Source organism: Chlamydotis macqueenii, chromosome 2 (genome assembly GCF_036417535.1).
Source record: "Chlamydotis macqueenii isolate bChlMac1 chromosome 2, bChlMac1.mat, whole genome shotgun sequence".
Classification (NCBI taxonomy): Eukaryota; Metazoa; Chordata; class Aves; order Otidiformes; family Otididae; genus Chlamydotis; species Chlamydotis macqueenii.
The window spans coordinates 131,530,150-131,552,393 of NC_141557.1; the positions used below are offsets into that span (position 1 = coordinate 131,530,150).

The 22,244-nt window shown below is 36.7% G+C and overlaps 1 protein-coding gene across 1 annotated transcript in view; it reads left to right on the forward strand.

Annotated features, from left to right (window-relative positions):
• ZFHX4 (zinc finger homeobox 4) overlaps positions 1-22,244 on the forward strand; it is a 149,655-nt gene that overhangs the window by 102,098 nt on the left and 25,313 nt on the right. The window lies entirely within an intron of this gene.

Consider the following 22,244-nt stretch of genomic DNA (forward strand, 5'->3'; position numbering starts at 1 on the left):
AATATTGATCAGTTCTTTCTACACGAATTGTTAGCTGATTTTTTTTTGAAACAACTTTGTTTAAATGCAATCAATAGCCCACAATCAGTGCGTTCCATAAAAAATTGACAGATGTTCCCAAAATGCCTGCTAGGCATAATCTTATCTGTTTACATATGTGGCATAGATATTTCGGTCCTTTTCAAATGTACCTATGTATCTATGGCAGAAATGTGCTTTCCTTAAATACCAAACTGCACTGTTAAAACACATTCTTCCCCTTGTTTTTCATTAAGGTAGTTAAAAGGAAGATTTCTTGGATTTCCTTTGATTGTATAAGTAATATTCCTACTGCTTTATTAATGCAGGCAGACTGCAAAAGAAGAATGCCCTTGTTTTGCTCACAGGGAAAAAAGATATAAGCGCTTATTTGAAGCACATGTACTCTGGAATTTGTGTGTGTCATAATCCATCAGATCCATCAGTTCCCGTACACAAAATGATACTTAGCTTTTAATTTTATAGACATTTCTGTGTGCCGTGTGTTTGCGTGTTGAATAGTTATCATTTTTAGCTCTATTTCTTGGGTATCATCTCTCTTTCTCCATAACAGCACATAGCCAGACTTTCTTTCATTTCAGTTTGACAAAGCACACAGTTAAGTTAAAGGGGTACAAATTTCATTTCATGAGATTCTTTGAGATTAACCTAATAAAATAAACTTAGCTACATATGGCTTTCAACATTTCAGCAAATACAACACTCTTCTAACTTGCCTTCCCACAGCACTTTCAGTAATTTGACCGTGGTGTCCTGCTACAACTTAGTTTGTCACACCTAGTGATGAAGTCAGGCTGGACATTTTGGTACAAGCAATATGAATTGCATTTTTCTCCTGTAGCCTCTAATTAATTATAAAGCCATACTTTGATGTATACATCTCTGAAGTCCTGAAGTTGACCTTTATTCTTATTTTCCTTATTTTTCAATTTTCAAATCTAGCAGCTTTTAAAGAAGTTTTGTACTTCTAAGTAATTAAGCCCTTTTTGAGAGGATAAAGTTAATTATAACAAATCACAACATTGTATATATACAATTACGTCCAAAGTAACATGTTTATTTTCAGTTGTGTGACTTAAATATAAAATAAAATTGACTGACAATTATTTTGACTGACATTTAACTGAAAAGTACTACCATAATTATAGTTCCTTTCTAAGTGACAAACTAAAAATTAACTCCCATAATTAAAACAATTTATAACACATAGTAACTTAAGGCAGAAAATAATAAACAAAATATTTTTTTGTTTTCAAGAGTACCATCTAAGGAGAATAGGTGTTGCTTGGGGAAAAAAAAAAATCTGTCATGTAATATAATTTACGCTATTTTTGCTATTAATGCAAATGCTTCCTGCTGTTCTGAAAATCTACTATTTCTTAATCCAGTATTATTGTGCTCTTAATGCTGCATTTCAAACCCATTTTGTTCCCTTTTCTGTTAGAAAAGCCATATTAAAAGAGAAGATTAAAAAGAAATGGCCAAGTATCATTAGTTCATATGCATATGGGTTCAGCATGTGAGGATGCTGTTTCTAGGCTCAGCCTTAAGATGTGACTGATAGATCTTATTTGTCTGATAGAGTTGACCAGGGAAATAGAGCTACAGCTGGTTACTTCATTAGGTCCTCTCATTGATTGAACCCTGCTGAAGTGATGCAGCAGGCTCCTGAGATAACTGCTGGTAATAGAACAAAATGAATTCTTATCACAGAGATTGGAAAGGCCATTAACCCTGGCCTCCAATGCTTTTCAGAGGTCACAGACAGGAAGCCAAGCGGTGACTGGGAAAACTGTTTTCTGTCTAACTACAGGTCATGTTAGAGGGGGTGTGTGACTTTTTTACCCTTCGGCTTCTGTACAGATGAAACTGTTACACTGGCAGATGTTAATAATCAGCTGTAAATAAATATTGGAAGCACAAGAAGAAAAATGAGAAAGCATAGGAATTTATTTCAATAAATATTTAATAAAAGAGCAATTGTTACTGTGATATTTACTGCCAGTTCTGCTGTAGATTTTTGTCTAATACTTTTCCATATAAATTGAAAAGAAAAAGGAAATTTAATATAGTTTTATATAAAAATACCTTTCCTTCCTTCCTTCAAAGATGAGGATTATAATTGCCTGCTGCCTGCCTGCTTGCCTTATTCAGCAAGCCTATCACCAGTTCATCTGTGAATTAGTGCAGGGCACTGTTTGCCTTTCACCTGGTTGAGAAGGGTATATATCTAAGTAACAGTCCTATAATTTACATTTAATGCAACCTTTCAATTGACCAAGAGCCCACAACCTAAGCCCCCATCTCACAGCTGAGGACTTTCCCACATTTGTCAAGTCAGTGCCACTCCAGCATCAGCCAGGAGAAATCATCCATTTAAAGCCTGGAGCTGCACATGACAATTTTCCTGCCCGTCATGAGAAATCCAGTCATGGCAGAGGTAGATTTGTGTGTTACTTGTTTGACTCTTGCTTTGAGCAGGAGTATCCTACTATACACATGGCTTGAGAAAATATAGGGGATGCATATTATAAAACAAAATGGTACATTTTCTCTTTATTACTGACATACATAAGGCAATGCAGAAATGTGCTGTAGGTTGTTTTTAGCAGTATGTTGGTGGCTTCTATCCTTGTGATTGTGATTTAATTTCAATGTCTGTGGTCATGTGGTATTCTCTGCTGGAGCCAATCTTTCACAAGGAGCATGTTCATTTAAATGTAAATGGGGTCCTGTGGATGGAAAAAACTACCTACTTCATGTCTTCAGTGACCCACCCAAGCATTTGGTTTGGCCTTCCATGCATAAATAATAACAAGAAGGTATGCTGTCATTGCCTTGCTTGAAACACCAGAAGTGGTTTGGCACAGCAAAAAAAAAAACCCAAGCACTAAAAGGAGACTGGTTTGGATAAACTCACAGTTCAGATCCCCATCCTGATTAAACAGTGTTAAAAAAGAAAAAAAAAAAAAAGTGGTGAAAAAGAGAGAGTGAGTTATGGAGTTATTTTGAGGATTTGTGAATTACAGGAACAGATTAAAACCAACTTAGGCTAAGAACATACCACACCTAAAAATACTCTGAAGTAACAGAAAACTTGTCATTTTGTTAACTTGAATGGATTTTTGCTCTTAATTGTTTGTAGCAATTTGCAAGAGTGGGATGAGAATGTGGTATAAGTGGTAATATAATTAGCATTAATTTAGCATAAAAATGCAAACCTACATTTTCTAAGTAGTTACCTTTCCTTCCCCTAAACCAGAAATATATTACATAACTCTAAAGTATGTGTGGCTTTTCCCAGTGTGCTTTTAAATATGATAAAATGGAATGCTTTTTCTTTATAACTGATGTATATAAGGTGATATGAATGATTGTACACCTTTTCATCAATGTCTTTGTGGCACATATACTTTCACACTGCTAAACTCATATGTTGTCTTCTCATAGAAATACTCCAGGTATATTTAAACAGAACTGAAAAATATCCCTTATAAATTTTGTTTCCCACCAAGCAAAATCGTAAACAGCTTTTCATCTGCGTGGATGAATAGATATATTTTCAGAATTATTTCATTAAATGCACACTTTTATTTCTCTCATTTATTAAGAATGTTATGTTCTGTTGCAGATGTTTCAGGGCATGACACATGGGCTTGGAATCTCAGTGTATGATACCTTTGGTGAAACTCACTTATGAAACATCCAGACTTCCAGTTAGTTGTGCTGTACACTAGGAACTTAGCAGAATTTTGACTTTGTTCCAGAGCGTGTAATAAAGGACTGGTATTTACTGTTTTCAGAGATTTCCTAAGAATATTTGATAAGCTTTTCTCTTTTTTTTTATAAAGTAGCATTAGTTCAAGATGAGCTAGATTTAAGCAGTACAAGATTTGCTATCCAGGGTAAGAAACAGGATATTAGTGTTTGTGTTACTCAGCTGTATTAGGTGTAGCTGTGAATCAAATAATTTTATCCTGGTGGTTTCAAAACCTAAAATCTTCATCTGTTAGTCTCTCTTCCTTTATTTCATTGAGCTGGTTAAGTAACAATAACCGAAGCTGTATGTTTAGTTTTCATAAAGATTCCAGTGAAATAAATGCATTATAGACACGTAGTGGTTGAGCTAATGTGTTTTTCTATCTGACATGCTATTCACCATTGGGGGATATATGTGTTGGGCTGTTTTTCATTGTTCAGTTACATTCCATACAGACTGATAGCCACAGAACCTCTTCTACATATATTTGCTGACAACCGCATATTTTTAGAATTTTTAATCAAAAGAAATTGACCTGTCATGACAATTCAGAGGTAGAGATGCTTCCAACCTACTTCTCCTATCAGAAATCTTGGCAGCCCACGTGATATCTGAAAAGCAGCATTATTGGTTGCAATGTGGACAACATGGCGTTATTTTAGTTTAGACTATGTGAAATTATTTTCCCAAGTGCTTTTTGTTTACTCTGGTGATTTGCAAGATTTACTTACAAAATTATTGGAGAGACAAGCCCACCTCCTAATTCACTAGACTAAAGGAACAGCCTTGAAAAAGCAGTGCAAATGTCAAGCACTTCATGAGAAAGCACAAATCCTATGGTGGGTGGTACTAATCTTTCACAACAGTTGAAGGTTTTTGAAGGTACTTTTGTAAAAGTGGCATAGAAATTATGATACAGAAAATAATCTAAACATCTTTAATTGACTAAGAGCAGATATTGTATTTTAGGAAAATATTAGCGTTCTTACATAATGCTAATTTATGATGGAGAAAGAGAAAGTAGCACCACATTGTTTAATTTTAAGGCAAGCTAGAATTAGAAGGGTCTTTGAATAAGGCCGTTAGAAAGAAGGATCTCTTGGTTTGTGTTAAACCAAATTAATATGGCTCTATCAAAACAGCAGTGTATAATCTCATGGATATTGTGAAAATTATGAGCATTCTTAATTTAGTCATTTTTTTAAGTAGAAAATTTAATGGGATCTCCTTTTGGAAATGGTTGAAAACCCCCTTAAAAATGGATAAACAACAGGGGGCCAAGTTTCATGGATAAACAGGGGCCAAGTTCCTAACTGTATCTATGGCTTCCAAGAGGGTGAGCTGGCTCTGGGTTTAAGTTGGTGTTTCTGGAAACTAAGAATTAAGTACAGCAGTTTCTCCAAAAACTGACACAAACACAGCCCCTACTGTTTTCCTATTGCATTTGAGGTACATCCCATCATATTTTTCTAGACCCTACAATAACAAATGGAATTTCTGGTTTTGTTTTCTTGCACTTGTAGGCTTTGATAAATGTTACATATTTTTCTGCTGTCCATGTCCAATTTAATCAATATTACAAGTGCTCCCTTGTGGTAGGCGGAACAGTGGCAATAAACTGAAATTTCCACAGCTTTTACCCATTGAAATTCTCAGAGGGCAAAATTCTTATAAACTTCACTTTGCTTCCTCTGTAATAGATTTCATAGCTCCATTCAGAAAGAAAGTTCAATGTGCTTTCTCATTTTTAAAACGCAGATAGTAAAATAATCTTTATTCTCTTTCCAGCTCTTTAAGAACTTTTAACTTTTTAATATTCTTTTACCATGACTGTTAACAAATGTACTTGTCTCCAGAATTCCACTGATGTCCCAGTGTGACTCTGCATTTGAAAATGGGAGAGTTAACTGAGGTAAATTTAAGACATTCCCAAGATTTTTGAAACTGATGTAATTTAGGTCAGCTTAAGGCTGTTTGGAATATCTTATTCTACACACAGGAATTGCTAATGTCCACTCTGAATGAACCAGCTACATTGGCTCTGTGCCACTGGGCATCCTTTTCATTTTAAGGCTTTCCTCTTAGCCATTTAAACTGTCTTTCAGGCATCTGTGTGCTACTGAAGAAATGAAAAACAACCTTATCAAAACCTAAGAGCTGGTCTTTAGTCCCAGAGTTCATTGTAATAGTTTAGAACTTGTATTGTGTGCTTCTTGTTATTTTGGTCTCCTCTATTACAAAGAATTACTGTATTGTCTTCTTCCTTGTACAATGCATCATTTGGGCTCAACAGTCACTAGCAGAGTTCTACTTCATTCTTCATGACTGATTATTTGTCTTATTAAATTCTCCTCTAACAAAGAAAAGTCTTGAAACACTGGAATTGAAAGAAATAGAGGAATGTTCACACTTCTAAGAAGATGATATAACACCAGTTCTAGCCTTTATTTATATTATATTATTGTTTCTGTTGCTATTATGCTCTTTCAGTGAGAAATAAACAGTAGGAGGAATATTAAATAAGGGGTTTAGGCAAATTAGGTTAGGTGAAGAAATGATAAAAAAGATTCAACACAATTCAAATGAAACAGCAGGGTTCTAAATGATACTGTACATCTATAAAATTGTGTATGTTGCTTCACTGTTACTTGTTAGGCCAACTGTTTTCATTTTATGTACCATAAAATTATTGTAACTGCATTTCTGCTTAAGCAAGGGTGGGGACACTTTAAAATGGAACAGACTGTGTACTGTTTTCTTAATCATAGGAGCTCTAGAATAATTATCAAACAGTGTTTTCCACAGAGTTGATCTATAATTCATCTGAGGAAGAAAACATCTTTCCAATAAAAGATTTTTTGTCCTCAATTTTTCAAGGGTTTCTTTTTATTATTGTCATTAACCCAATTACCAAATTTCACAACTTCTTCATTTCTCAACTACTTTTTTCATATGCTTGTGGCTGGAGGGAAAAAACATAGGTGGAGACATTAAGTAAAAAGCTTTTTACAAGGGTTACAGTTTTTCTAAGATACAGCCAAGGGAATTTAATTGGGGGAAGGTTTTTGGAGGGTGGCTCATATTTTTTGACAGTTTGTAATATTTTCAACTTCATAACTCAACAGTCATGAGACTGCATTAAAATTCCTGAGATTTATAAAGCACTCAAATTTGAATTGTCTGTGAATAGATTACCTGGGTTATGGCTCGACTGGAGCCCATCTGCTGCCCACACCACTGGCTGCTGCCCACACCACTGGCTGCTGCCCATTGCTGCAGAATACATGACACAAAATAAATATTTCTCTACCAGGCTCGCTCTGCTCACTGCAATTTAATGCAGTTTCTTCATTCCATAGGTAGCTAGTTACAAGTGAAAGTAAGTGAATTACTTCAAAAGTGAATGTACTAAATGTGTTCTTTTAGTGTAGTTTACATATGGTTTTGCTTTGTTTAAGTAACCCCACCCCTGTAGTACCCTAGATAATTGTGCACGGATTATAACACTTTTTGGCTTGAGTTTTAAGCTTTCTTTTTGCTTAAGCCTTTAGAAATGATGGTCATGTTTTTTCAATGTCTTCTTTTTTTTTCTTCTTCTGTTTTCCCCACATCTATGACATTTTATTCTACTTTGTTATCAAGTGAAAGTTCATGTTCTTGCATAACTCCATAAGCTGAGATTGTGAGTATAGCACCCCTCATGAGACTTTCAATAAAAGTTCCAAAAGCGGACCATTCTTCGTACATTTCTGCAACAAGACGTATCTTTTCATGTTGCCAGCAATAATACACATATGTAACTTAGCTAGCAGAAGCACCCTCCTTGACTTTGATGGTTACAGGCTAAGCAGCATGTCTTGGCTTCCCATAGAGGACCATCCTTTGGCCATGAGTGAATGAATGACAGAAGTAGGACGGAAAACAGTTTTGTGTGAAAACTCTTCTGTTTTGAGTGAAGGAATACATGAAGTAAGTCTTCATTAGAGTTTGATCAGCAACTGCTTCTGGAAGCAATACATTGAAAGCTACTGAACCTGCATGCTGTCTTTGAAGTATTTAGCAATTTTATTTTCACTTTTTTTTTTTTTCTATTAGAAATCAGGAGTTGAGTTCAAACTTAATTATACTTAGTTTATAGTAGTATCAAGTGATATTTCTTATATGATTTTCAATTATTACCTTTCAAGGAAGAAGACCTAGTTGGACCAGATTCCACTTGCAGCTTGTTTCTCTTAATGGTATGGTACCTGACTTTTCAGAAAGAGCTGAAATACATTCCAGGCCCCTAAATGGACCTTCAGACCAGTCCTGTTTCTGTTTTATTTGGAATGGCAGCATGTACGGGCTTGTCATTGCTCATAAAATGTTGTTGGAATAGTATTTTCTTTCTATTTTAAAAATTGACTTAAAATGTCTTAGTTAAATAAAGGTAAAAATTATTTTTGTTACACTGATACTTGAATTTTCTTATCCTGGAGATGCAAAATAATTTTACTTAATCCCATGACTGATGAAATACAAGTGTTCAATTTAGTCCTTTTTTTTTCATGTTAAAGCATCTAACTTCCCTAGTTAGGAGCAAGTAAAAAGTTCCATACTTCTGATTCCTTCTTGTTCCCAGTTTCTATCAAAGTCAACTTGTCAATTGATTCTTCTTTCTCTATATGAACAAAATATTATAACTGTTCGATGAAGTTCAACTTTTTATTGACTTTGTGAGGTGGTATCCAAAAGCAGCATGCTGTACTTGTATGCATAGATCTTGGAAGTGGCATAAGCCATGCAATCAGTTTGACCTTAGGTATCCTGCCAGACTGACATCCTCTGAAGATACAGAAACATGTAAATGGTTCCTCTTAGCCATCGGCTAAAACATGGCATTTGTTATTCTGACAAATTGTGTGCTGCACATGATGGAATGAGTGAGGAATGTCACCTCATTGTCAGATGCAGTCCAAAATAGATACTAACTCAGAAAAGCCTTGGAAAAAGAATCTCTTTCTATTTCCTCATCATCTGAGTATATAACCAGTATGTTTATCTGTGCTGATGCTGGTATTGAATATGTCAAGTACGCTGGGCTAACCAGATGTAGAAGCTTTCACAAAGCATCTGGATGAATGAAAATGACAGACTGATGACTAATTCCTGCCCAAATCGTGCTCATATTAAATTGATAATGTCTCATTTCATCTCCACAACAAATTCTGAGGAGAAAGCCCGTGACATACCTCTCAGTTCCCCAACCTGTGCTTGTGGGACAGAGGCTGTTACAAATACAACAGGCAAACAAAATCTTGAACCTAGTTTCTGCAGTGAGTTGAACTAGAGCTCTGGTTCTTGACCATAAAATACATTTTAAAAGGTTTCCTGAGTGACAAGCAAATAAATATGTTGTACATATAGGAAAGAAAGAGGATCTCTGCCCAAGCTTCTTTGGGGTACCGAGTATTATCTTGAAAAAGGGGTATTTAGACAGAAAAGTGTGGTGCCTGCAGTAATTACTTCATCTCGCATCCTCACACAGTTATCTGAAATGCTTGACCTGTCTTTCCTGTGTGCTTTTCAGAAATGCCCCCACATCAGCAAATCTGGCTGACTGGACAGATGAGTAACATAAAGGTAGCTAACTCAGACTGTGCTTAGAAACCACTTGGTGAATTTTCACAAAATTTATTTTTTTTAAAAAAAAGATTCATAGAAGATTTTTAAAAAAATATAAATCAAGCTTTTTTACCCATATCTTAAAAAGAACACACCATTGTATGTTCAGATACTGTATGAGACTAAAAATAGAAGTCTTGGAAGATGCATGGATTAACTATACAGTAAGCAGCAGAATTTATTTAATTTTTTGTTTTATGAAGGTGCCTAAATTAATCTTGCTGTTATAATAAGCAACTTCATAGGCTTTTTTTTTTTTTTTTTTTTGGAAGTTATTTGCTGCTTACTTCACATCATGTTCCACTTTTCAAGTGAAATACTACTATAAATGAGTGGCTATTATAATCCCCAGACCTCAAAGCCCAGCACACATGGTTTTGTGAACACATGATTTGAAATGAGTGGAACTTTCTCAATTTATTTGTAGGTTAGTGTGTATGGAGGATATATGTTTTATGAGGACTATAAAATCTGCTTAAAGGCCAGGTGTTAACCATCTATTTTGTATTGGTAAAAATAATCTGTGCCTAATGTATGAGATTTTGCTAATTTCTCTGAGACGATGTAGATTCTTGAAACTGCTCAACTTTCAGTCCATGGGTGCTGAGATAACACTGAGCACTTCTGGAAATCAAACATTGTGTGTTCACTTAAGCCCATTTTTCTGTAGTGTTACCTCTGAAGACTCAAACTTTTGTGAATACCCTTACTCAAGCAAAGCCAATCCATGCCAATACTTTACGAAGTCCATTTTTCTTCTTTTCTTCAGCTTAGCGATAACTGTGGAGCTGATTTATGTTTCAAAAAGAAAACAATTTTCACAAGTACAGCACATCTGCCCAGCTGCAATTGTGTCTCGTCTTTACTTGTCTCTTTCCATCATAAGGGAAGCTACAATATATTTTGTAATTATAACATATATGCATTGACTAGTGCATGTCTGAAAGCACTGTTTGAAAACTCTAATAAAATTATTAAATTTTGTTAGTATTAGCACAGATATCTGCCTGTGCATAGAATAAAAAGAAGACAGTCTACACTCACTATGATACTTGCTAACTACAGTTACTGAGGTATTCTTAAATTCCTAAGTCCTGTTCCTAAATGTTATTCCTAAGTTAGCTAAGCCTGGGTCTAATATAGTAAAATGAATCCGCGATATGTTACACTTCTATATGAGGCTTTATTCGTGCCATCGCTGTGAATGTCAGTCTCATTTGTGCAAGAAAATTCTTGTGCATTTCCTTACAGTCTACCCTTATGCATTTTATGACTTTGTATGTTGCAGATAATATTCAGATAATAATTTCTCTAAACACATACTGCTTGTTGATCTTATATGCCTGAAAAAAAAAAAGGGGGGGTTAATATATTGATAAAGTAGAGCTGGTCTGGTTATGCGTCTCAGAAAAGCCACTTTCAGAATCAAGGACTAATATATGCTGTACTACCTTAATTAGTCACCATGTATGCATGGAGATATGGTCTGTAATTACATGGCCACATAGCATTTTCCCTTTGCCTTTATGAGTTTACAAAATGGAGCTGCATAGGGCTATGGGTGAATTAGTGCTGAGCAGGGATGGCAGAAACTGGCAGAAACTGTCTTTAGAGCCTCACCAGGTTTGCTGAGAAATTCAGAAACTGTGTAATGGAGGAGGCTGGGGATGCCAGGGAGAGAAATAATGGGGTATATTTAAAACAACTGAAGAATTTGCTTCCAAATCTGTCTCTGCTGGAGAGATTCTATTTTTTTTTATCCTTTGCAGGTCACCCAGACTTTTCATAGGAGTTCACTGACTGTGTGGCCTTCATTTTTTGAGTGCTTGATTTGAGGCTGTTCTGTAGTGTTAAATAAGTGCTGAACACACAGAGCTGCAAATGAAAGCAATCGTAGTGTGCTTTGAGCATATAAAGTGCTATATATTGCTATGTACTTGGAAAAAATTGGGTCCCATCTGTAGCAAACTGGGTTCTCCAAGTTAGTAGATTTTTTTAACCTCAATTTCTGTATACCTCCCCTTCCTGAAATTGCAGAATTGCCTACTCATCTCTTAGGATATAATGAAGATAAATTCATTAATGGTTGTGCAGCAATAAAAAGTCAGTAATTAAATGAATAATTTGACTTTCAGAATGGGTTGAACAGATGTTGCAAATAAAACATGTGGCTCCACGTTAAATTGTGAGAAGGAAACAAATTTCTTAATAGCTTTTCGCTAAATAAGTATCAATAGTTTTGTGCAATAAATAAGGCAAAAGGCTTTGCTGTAAGGTAAAGCTTGATCAGGAAATTAAAGATTGTGTCACAAAGGAAGTGTCTTCATGTATTTTTTAAGATCTTAAACTATTTTACTTCTGTGGTGTTATTAATGGTTCTAAAAACATGGAGGTTTTTTTTTTAAATCTATAATCTCGTAGTTATTTTTCAAAAACATAAACTTAAAAAAGTTTCTGTGAAGTACTGTACTGAAAGTCATATGAAACATCAGTGAATTTGGATTTGCTACACAAACCTCTTTTACTATAGCTAATGAGCCAGCTGAGAGTAGGAGAAGGTTTTTGTCCTCTCTGTGGACATGGACCGGTGAAGGGTAGTCCAATAAGCCAGCAGAAGAATTTTAAGACCAAAAAATCAAGGATTTAATTTTGAGCAATGGAGGACACCGTGTTTTACTCACAATTTCTTCGGCTAGTAATCACTACCTTAACCTATTATTTTCTCTCCACATCTATTCCCCCGCCCTTTTTATACATGACTTTTCCTACTCCACCAGTGATGTCTTATCCACTTCTGCTGCTCATTCTTCAGATGCCCCTTCTGTATTTCTAGTCAGCTCCTGTCTCCCTTCCCTATCCATCCATGAGTGCTTCCAATCCTGCTGACTGACAGCTATAATATTCCTGCACGAGCCTCTCAGAATGTCTCAATGTCTTTGCCTCATTTGCTTAGTAGATTGCAGCGGTCTGCACTTTTAGTCCCAGCCAACTCTATCTCCTGAAGTTCAGTTTGGTGCTGGAATTTGGTACACTGCTGATTCTATTCCTAATCTCCTGCCTTCTACCTATTTTTAATTTGATCCTGATTGCCACCTCAGATTCTCCTCCTTTCCCCATCTCTTAGTCTTTCATGTTCTGTTCCTCAGACCACATTCTGCTTACATCTCCCCAGTTCTTTCTGTAACCCCCAAAACCTCTCTTTCAAAGTTCTTTTGCTCCTGCCAGCCTACTAGCACAGGGGGAACATGCTGCTCCTGCTCTCCTATAGTGATCAGTTCCCAGTGCACTGCACAGTGACAGACAGCAGCAAAAGAACATTAATAATAAGGGAAAGTTCAGTTTCACTGATATTTATTGGTATATAGAATAATATAGTTGCAGTCTGGTTGTACAGGGGAGCTGCCAGGAGAATTTGTATTTCAGAAGACCTACTTAAGCTGCAGTTCCTCTATGAGGATGGTGTGCACATTGTTTAATACATGTAGGAATTGAGTGAAGAGATTTGTGGAGGGTCTGTGGGATGTGACTGAATATGCACTTTGGTGAGCTCTCAGCACTGTGGGAAGTGTGAGTGTGCTTGGTGATTATGGATTCCTAGGAGAATTTAAGCTCTTCAGTACAGGTGGCTTTTCTGAGTGTGGGTAAGTAGAATTTTTCAAAGCTATATTGGTTGGCTGAATTTGGGCAGTTTAATCCAATGTGGTACATGCCAGACATCATCCTATCTGCCAAATTTTGAGTTCAAGTTTAAAATCACTGGAACAGTAAAGATTTCCAAAATATATATACATATAAAAATCTATTTATTCTAATCCTATTCTTAGAAGCAGCTGAGTAATTTTGGCTGAAATTTAAAAATAATTGTGTATGATATCCAACCTGCGGCAGAGATACAGTGCAACTGATTTCAGCCCAAGCACTTAAAGTTTACTGGGTTATAAGCAAAAGAAAAGGCATATGTATGGTGGGATGTCTACATTAGGCTTACAAATGGGTGGCCCTATCAACTTGCCTGAAGTCATTAAGAACAAATTTAAAGTTCAGATCTTCTTCAGAAACTTTCTCTGAAATACTTTCAGTGCTGTCAACAGAGCTACCTTACAAGGCACTTCAGGGTCTTAGCTAAATTGACATTATAGATTTGTGCTCATTACTCAGTTGTGAGTGGGGAGTCTATAGACAAGGGATGTCCTTTGCTTCTGCAGAGATAGAATTATATTGCTGACAATGAATATTAATGTGAGGGGGTGTTATGTAAACTAAGTATGGGAGAAAGAGCATTCAAATCAGACAAACGTGTAGCAAAGGTAAAAGTAGTGCAGTATACTGAACAGTGGGAATTAAAAAACTTAAATGAAGGAAAGCGGAAATGAAAGATGGAGGAAAACATCTAGTGTGACATACTAGTTTAGTAAAAAGAAAAATGGATACAAATAGAGACATCCATGCCATTCTGTTGCCATGATCCAAGAAGCTTTACAGCAAGACTGGGTGACCTGAAATGCTTGACTTGGTTCTATGAGAAACTCTAGATATAACTGGCATTTTTTAATTCAGAAAATCCATGTATGCAGTTTACTGTTTCAGTATTTATGAATCACGCATTATTATGCTTATAACCAATGGATATTGCTCATCTTCAGAGCATGCCATGAAAGTGTCTCCAGCTTGGCAGTGGACTTGAGTTTCAAGTCTCAGAGTAATCAACAGGATAGTGTAATTCCTGATCTCAGACAACGGAGCAAGAAAAGACTAGCTTTAGGTATTGAAGCACAGCACTGAAATGGAAAGGATCCTTTAGGCTGTTGTGGATGAAGACGACAGAGATGAGTCATTTTTATGGCTATGGATCCCAAACATGCTAAAATACTATAATACGAGTCAGGAACATTCCACAAAACTGCATAATACTTGAGTAATGGCAAAGAAGTTTGTTATCCAGATTTTCCAGATTGGGACTGGAGGGTGCAAGGGAAGACAGTAACAGAAGGGGATGGGAGACAGCAGGGAGACAGGAACACACTACTGATTTTTACTATTTTTGATAGTTTTGGTGAGCAGACTTTTATCCTTTCCTCCTGCCTCAATAACAGAGTTTGATCGTGTGTCAGTATACTATATTTTGTATCATGCTACAGCTGAGCCAGGAAACCCAGTTTTTACAGGAGATTTTTGGAGGAATTTGCAGTGGAAGTCTTAGTGAAGATTCTTACACATCACTCACATTGTGATCTGGGTTAGAGGAGAAGTTAAAGGCACCAATATTGTCTTTCCAAAAAACCAAAGACCACTTTATGTATGCATATGTCAAAGCCAAACTTTTGAACTCTTAAGGCTTAAGTGATATTTGCAAAAAATAAGTTTGTAAAAATCCAGAGACCGCATAGAATATTTATCAGGTAATTGTGGGAAACAAACAAACAAACAAACAAACAAACAAACAATCTCAATACAAATAATTCTGTAAAGATTATTTTTTAAAAATTCAGAAGAAACAAAAAGTATTTATGTTCAGGGAAAATTTTATTCACTGTAAATAGATCACCTACTTCTGCCTGTGACACTTAACATCAAGAAAGGGGAGTATTTAAACTGGAGGGCTGTAGTTAACTACATGACAAGGCATAGTACAAGAATGTATTCAGGTCAGAAAAAAATATGTAATTAAAAGTGGAAATAAAGCCAAAGTGATGTTAATAAAACTGAACACAGACGTTGGCTAAGAGGAGCACATACATGAAGGTACCTAGAAAAGCTAAACAGGAGTTGTTAGAGTATCTCAGAAACAGAAAGCCTACAGAAGAGTCATTAGGTCTGCTAGACCACCAGAGGATAAAGAGTCAATTCAAAATTATCAGGAGATGGAAAAGAAAATAAATTCTTTTGCTCTAGTATTCTCAAAAGACAAAGGAGAAATATATGCACTAACAGAATTCTTTACAGATAATTTCAGACATACTGTTAGTGAGCCAAAAAGAGGTGCATAATTCAGAAAGAAAGTCTGGAAGGTAAATGTGAAGGATTTTACAGTGTATTTCAGAGAGACCCAAAAACTGAGTCGCTAATAAAATATGTCATTTAAATTACATTTAAAATGAGCTGTTAATTAACATTGTGAATTTCTTTGTAAATACACTCTAAAGAATTATTCTGGAAACCGTGAATGGGAGAGCCAATCTCACCACTTACATAATGTATTGGAAACTCAGCTCAAGAGGAGGTAGGAAAAAATGCAAGAAATCAGGGACAATAGAAGCATTTGTATATGAAGAGACATTGAACACAGATTGAAGAGCAATACAGAAAAGTAAAAAAAAAGACTGAACAAGAGGTATTAAAAAAAAAAAGATGAATGATACTGTGAAGATCCAGTATTTTTCTTTTTTTTTTTTCCCCACAGGCTAGAAATGAGCACCCAGTAAACTGGTGAAGGTCATGAAAACATTCTCATTGACTTTCTGAGCTTTGGGTCAGGATCTTAGGCTTAGGTTCACCCACCTAACTTCCAGCATTTAGCTGCTGTTCCGAGGTGAAAAGTCTCCACTCCAAACACTAAACTTCACTTTAAAATTAGACAATTCAGTCTGTGTAAAGTCTGAGTTGTGCCCTGAAGATACCTGTCTCTCCCTCCATACGGAGGAAGCTTGGAGCAGTGCCTGAAATTAGGTGGAATGTATCCAGCATGTTGAATACTAATTAACAGTCAGTTTTAATTCTCTTTTCTAAATAATATTGACAGAAATCTTTTAGTCTTCAAGTCAAACACTGCTAGTGCTCTTCATTTCTTATGCTGATGGGGAAAACAGCAGTTTCTATGAACTGTAATGGCAGCCAAAAGAAAAGTACCGATCAGTTGGAAAAGTTAGACTATTCTCAATATAGATTCATGCTTCAATGCCTTTCTAGAGATGGCCAAGTAAGAAAAGTATCCCTTTTTGCATAATAAATGATTAACTGTACATCTCCAATCACATCTGGAAAACATTGCTGAGTTTCTTTCTGAATAGCTGACATTCTCTGTTAATGGTTTTGTCAGCATATGCTTCTTTTGCCTCTTGCAAAATACTTGATAAAATATTAATGTAGAAATAAAACAACAAAAATACAAAACATAGATTTTCCAATTTTCTGATAAATCTGTATGGCTCAGCATAAGCCTATGAACAGTTGTTTTTTCACATTTACACCATTATGTGAGTAAAACATACTTCTTTTCCTCATTTACTCTGAGACTATGGGAGGGAGGCTAGAAAGCAGTCAATCCCAGCCAGCAATAAAAGAAAGGGAGAGCTTGCTCAGCAGCCGAACTGGAAAAGACACTCCACCCCTCTAAAGTTGTGGGAGAACATTCCTTTTCCTTCTCCAGCAGCTGGAAGTAGACGGTGGTTAAAAAAAAAAAAAAGAAGCAAAAAAAAAAAAAAGTAGAAAAAACTAGATTAGGAAATAATAAAGTGCTGGGCAGATTAGCTGGTGATAATGAGTCTTTTCTGCCTTCAGAAGCTAAGAAGCAAAATAAAGTAAGGTGGATGTGTGCTGCTTCTCTCCAGCAGCCAGAGGGGTGAGGCTGGCCATGGCAAGTGGGGAATACTGGCTGCTGGGTGGAGTGAATGGATAAAGTGGGTGTGATTTGTGACACTCCTTGGGAAGAAGCCACCACGGCACGCTCTGTTCAACCAGCTTTGCAGTTGGCCTCCTCTGATGCAGCAATACGTTTCAACCAGAAGAAAATAAGCATTAGACCACTGTAGAAATTCAATGATGCACCACAAAACAAAATGGTACCATTTTATTCTAACTGCTGGTTAGCACTTTCTGGTCAATATGACAATCATCATTTAATTATAGGCTTGTTTGTGGGAAGCTCAACCTTCTAACAGCTATAGCTTTAAATGTAACACAGTGATTAGAAACAGTTATTAACGGGTTGGTGCCATTACTCCCCTTGAGTCTCTAAATGAGAAATTAGAAATCCTGTTTGAAGATGAAATATGACCACTAGAGGATGCAGGCAAGATCCTGAATGAGTGAGGTATCCTGTTCCTCACTCATGCTCTGCAAGACCAGCCAGAAAATAGAACAAATACTTTCTGGAGTATTTGTTCAGATAAATGGCAATTCAGAAGTCAGGGAGAATTTATCAACTAAGTAGTGGAACTAGGATAATCTGGAAGTAAATCCACAAGCTCTGCTTTTATTTAGTTTTTTCTTCTCTTGTGTATTCTGTAGAATTTTCTTTATTTTCTTTTTTTAGTTTTTCCTCCTTTCCCTACTTTATCTGTTGTCTGTCTATCCCTGTAATCCACCCTTCCATTATCCTTTGCTAGTGGTCACCTTTTCATCCTGACAGTTAATCTCAACAAGCCATTCACTCTACCAGTTGAACCTGGGACACGCCTGTACTGAACACTTGTGGGTACCTTTGATTCAGCTATTTATTGAATATATTGAATAACAGAGTCAAATTATTTTTATAAATCTCTCTCTCATTTCATATGTATTACTTACTACTTCAGTCGATTGATTTATTCTTTCCCCATCCATCCGGCCCTCAGCCACAAACACTTGCTTAATCTTGTTTTCTCTCTCATAACCACAATTACTCACCCACAACTAGTAGATCATCCTTATTTAGGAAATTACTTGCAATTTGGAGAGGGCAAAAGGGATACCAACAACAACAACAACAAAATCCAGGACGAAAATAGGAACTACTGGCTGTTGATGGAGTATATCAGTGATGTAAAAAAACACCCAAGCAAAATCAACCCTTGAAAATAATATGATTTTTAAATAGACTTGAAGACAGGCTCCCAGTGTTGCTCATCAGTAGGGAAACTTCTCTGATAAAATACAGGGAGAGGTAGTTGGTGTGCCTCCGTGATTATCACAATGTGTTTAAACTAAAGGAAAGAAGACTGTTTTAACTCAGCTGCGTCTTGTTTTAACTATTGAGTAATTTATTTTAAAAAATATTATTTGTTTCTTTATACCTTCCTTTGGCTATGGTGGATGAGTTTGTTCCTTTATTTGCATCTCAGTAAGTCAGGCTTTTCTGACCTGTGTATGAATAGTCATCTTATTTTGCTGCTGGTATCTGCTATTCAACTTTGGCTGAGGCCTGGATTTTGCAATTGAAATCATCACACATCTTGACTTCATTGGGCTGGAGAAGGTCATAAGGGTCTTCCTTCATAAAATCGGTATAGAATTGGGGCCTGAGAGCGTAGATTAACATAAGAAAGTAAATGACATAGAATATATAAGGTACAATATCAGCTGAGTAACACTACCTCTGAAGCTTAACTTTTCCGTTTTCTTTTATTTTACAGTTTTAGTGCAGACTGCTAACCTCATTTTTGTGTTTAATTCTAAGTCAGTTGTGAGAAAAAGGGTTGATAATGCCTAAACTCAAGAGATCCCACATCAAAAGAAATTGCGACATTTGGACAAAATAAAACCAGGTGTGAATAAAATATCATATTGCAATAGTAAGTGTTATTAAAGCCATTAAAGTACATTTGAATCCAGTGTTCTATTGATTTTCAAAGCTGACATTTGTAAATGCATATAGACAGGACTCATGTAAATTTAAAACAGAGCACTGGGACTTGTTCTGGAATCTGTAGCACCATCAGATTTTTACATATATAATCCTATACCATCATATTTTTTCATATATAATAATTCATAATTTTGTGTCTTTGAGGAGGGTGCATCACATTTTTATAACTGAATAGTATCCTTGTTGGTTAGCATATGAAGAAGAACGAAAGTGTTACTAAAAAGAGATGTTTGTAGCATCTTGGCATAGGTATATAACGTATTTGATAGCACACTTTGTTACATATCCTTAATATCAGTTCTAACAAATAGTCTTGAGCATTTTTTTTAGTAATGCGATAACCGCTTAAGTTAGAGCTGTTGTATTTCCATCGTCCCTTTGATAAATGTCGTGACAGTGTGAATCTTAGGCAGCATTTCTGTAGTTTTCAAGGAAAATAGAAGTTGTATTATCATTTCTGTCTATGAAATTTATTTCTGAAGTGAATGCCATACATATTTCTGAAATGAATGCCAAATGTATTTTCTAGAAGTGAGTGCCATTGAAAGCCAAGGTAGGCAATTTATACTGTGCATAATAATGATATTAATTTTTATGGTGTGTATAAGTTACATTTTGATTAGTTTTTTGCATGATTAAAAATTTGCAAAGCCTTTATGGCCCCCAGGAGCCTACCTGTAATAAACAACTCTCACCTTCCAAACCATAAAACAGGTCTGCAGTACTTGAACATTAGAGCTAATTGCCTTGCTACATCAAAGGGAGCACCACAAGACTGAGGAAAATCACAGAAGGTGGGGGTGGGGGGCGGGGGGCAGTTTCACCTCTAAAGGTTATGTGTTTGTGGCTTGGTGGAGCCCTGTAAAGTTATGGCCTCAGAACTGCTGTTTGCGATTAAGTTGATGGGGAAAGTCTATCCCACAATCTCTCCCTGCTGCTGACACAGAGTCTTTGTTCACATTCAGATTTCTCAAACTGTTGCCAGGGTCAGGCTGAGGTCAGACACCACGATGATGTATAGGAGAACATGTCTGGGAATTTCTCTCACACTTAAAACACATACCAGAAAAACAGGAGAGCACCCTGCAAAAATTGTCTGATGAGACCCAGATGATACTGTAGCTTTTCTTTTAGTACCTTCATAATTTTCTTTCTCTTTGCCTGACACACACACAATGTTTTATTAATGTGTGCCACGATAGCCCTTACAATTTTATGTCCCCTCAAGATAAGGACACTCAGTAGCACTTTGACACTTCATTTTCCAGCCCAGGGGGATTGGGCCAGTAAATCTAGTAAAAGAAGCAATGCGTCCATTCCCAAGGATGAGTCGAAAAGGGATTGCCGTCGGGCTCCGTGAGGCCACGGGGCCTGACACTGGATACGAGCCTCATGTGTGCACGCTCGGCATTAACACAGCCTGAGCCGGGCATGATCACAGGCTCGCAGCATCCCAAACCGCGCTCCCCCACCACCCTGACAAACACAGCCCCGCTTCCAGCTGCGCCAGGGATGCCTACGATGTTTGATTAGCTATCATCGCGGGAGGGGGTGGGAGGCCGCGGGGGGGGGGAGAGCGCTGAAACAGCACAAAGGAGGTTTGCTATTCTGATGGAAATTTTTTATTTTATATGCAATTATTTTTAAAAGAGGGGACCATCTTTCTCCCTGTATTGTTCCAAAAAGTGGACACACATGCTTAGTCCTAACCTATTGTATTCTGAGGTCAATGCAAAACACATTGATCTGCAGTTGAGATTTTTTTTTTTTTTTTCTGGTTTCGTTTCCAAAATTGCAGCTGTGTTTTTCTCTTCCGATTTACAAAAGGTTTCGCAGAGAGTTGAGGACTGGTTAAGTTCGTCACATCGATCTGAGGGTTGTTTGCCTAGGCATACAGTTTCAGTGCATGGCTGGCAAGTAAGGCACTAAGCAGCAATTTTTTTGTGCTCAGCTGCTACATATGACAGAGGATATTTCATTCGGCTGTCAGAATGTTATTAATAAAACATGGGGTGCGAAGAGGGCCACTATTTCCCCTTTCAATCACTATAGCATTTACAATGAAAATTTTATGCAGTGTGTAATTTTCAGTTAATGCTTGACACTTAAAATGTCGGTAGCTGCATTTTGTGTGGTTCCTGAAGGGTTAATTGTATCATGTTCCCTGCATAAAAGCTCTGCTTATCAAAAGTGAATAGAAGAGTGTATGCAAATGTGTGTCTGTGACCTTTTGCCTTTCCAGGGTTAATTTATATGGTCATTAAAGATTTTATGAAATTGAGCGGCCTGGTGCTTTGAGTCCCATTTTACCTTCACCTCCTAATTTATGTAATTCCTACCTGAACTGAGAAATATGATTTTTATTTTTTTGTGTGTGTGTGTGTGCTGCAATGAAAACAGCATGCTGTGCTGTAGGGAGTTGCAAGTCTGGTTATCTGGCATTACTCAGATTGCTAAAAATTCATTAAAATGTGACATCAGCACAGTGAGAGACAAATGATCGCAGGATGAAAAGGAACAGTGGGCCTTTCACGGATTAGTGCTACACAGCCCCAGCATAGAAGCTAACTGCATAAACAGATTAATCCACCAGTAGCAGCATAGCTAAGATTTACCGAATAATTAAATGGGCTTGAGTTACTCTGAAGATTTCCATGTAATCTAGCTGGTGTGAACACGTAAGTAAGTGAGGTGTGGGTAACGCTGCTTCCTCAGAAGCCATAGACCAAGTTGCACCATTTATCCTGACTGGCTCCCCCTGGAGACAAAATTTGAGACTTCTCCCACAAAGCCAGAGGTTTATATTTAATACAGTACCTAATACCTAATACTTACTTACCGCAATTAGCGGGATACTGCTGCACTAATAGGATTTATATTTGAATTCCCTCCCTTTTTTTTTTCTTACATTTTTTTTTTCTTGGCTCCAAGATGCATTTTTACATGTGCTTGCTTTTGTTCCAGCCTGTGTGGTATGTGTGTGCATGCGTGTGAGTGTATTTTAACACAAATCATTTCTAGCCAAAGAATATGAAATGATAGGCTTTAAATCTGTCACACTAGTGGAAAGCGGGTACTCTGATAGAAACTACGGTCAGAATTTCTGGGTAGATTTTGAAATATTGCAAATTACTTGTATTTTATGTCCAACTTCTTCGAAGTGCTATTCTTTCCCTTTTCGTCCCCCTACCCCTCCTTCCTCCTGTTTTGTCACCCTCT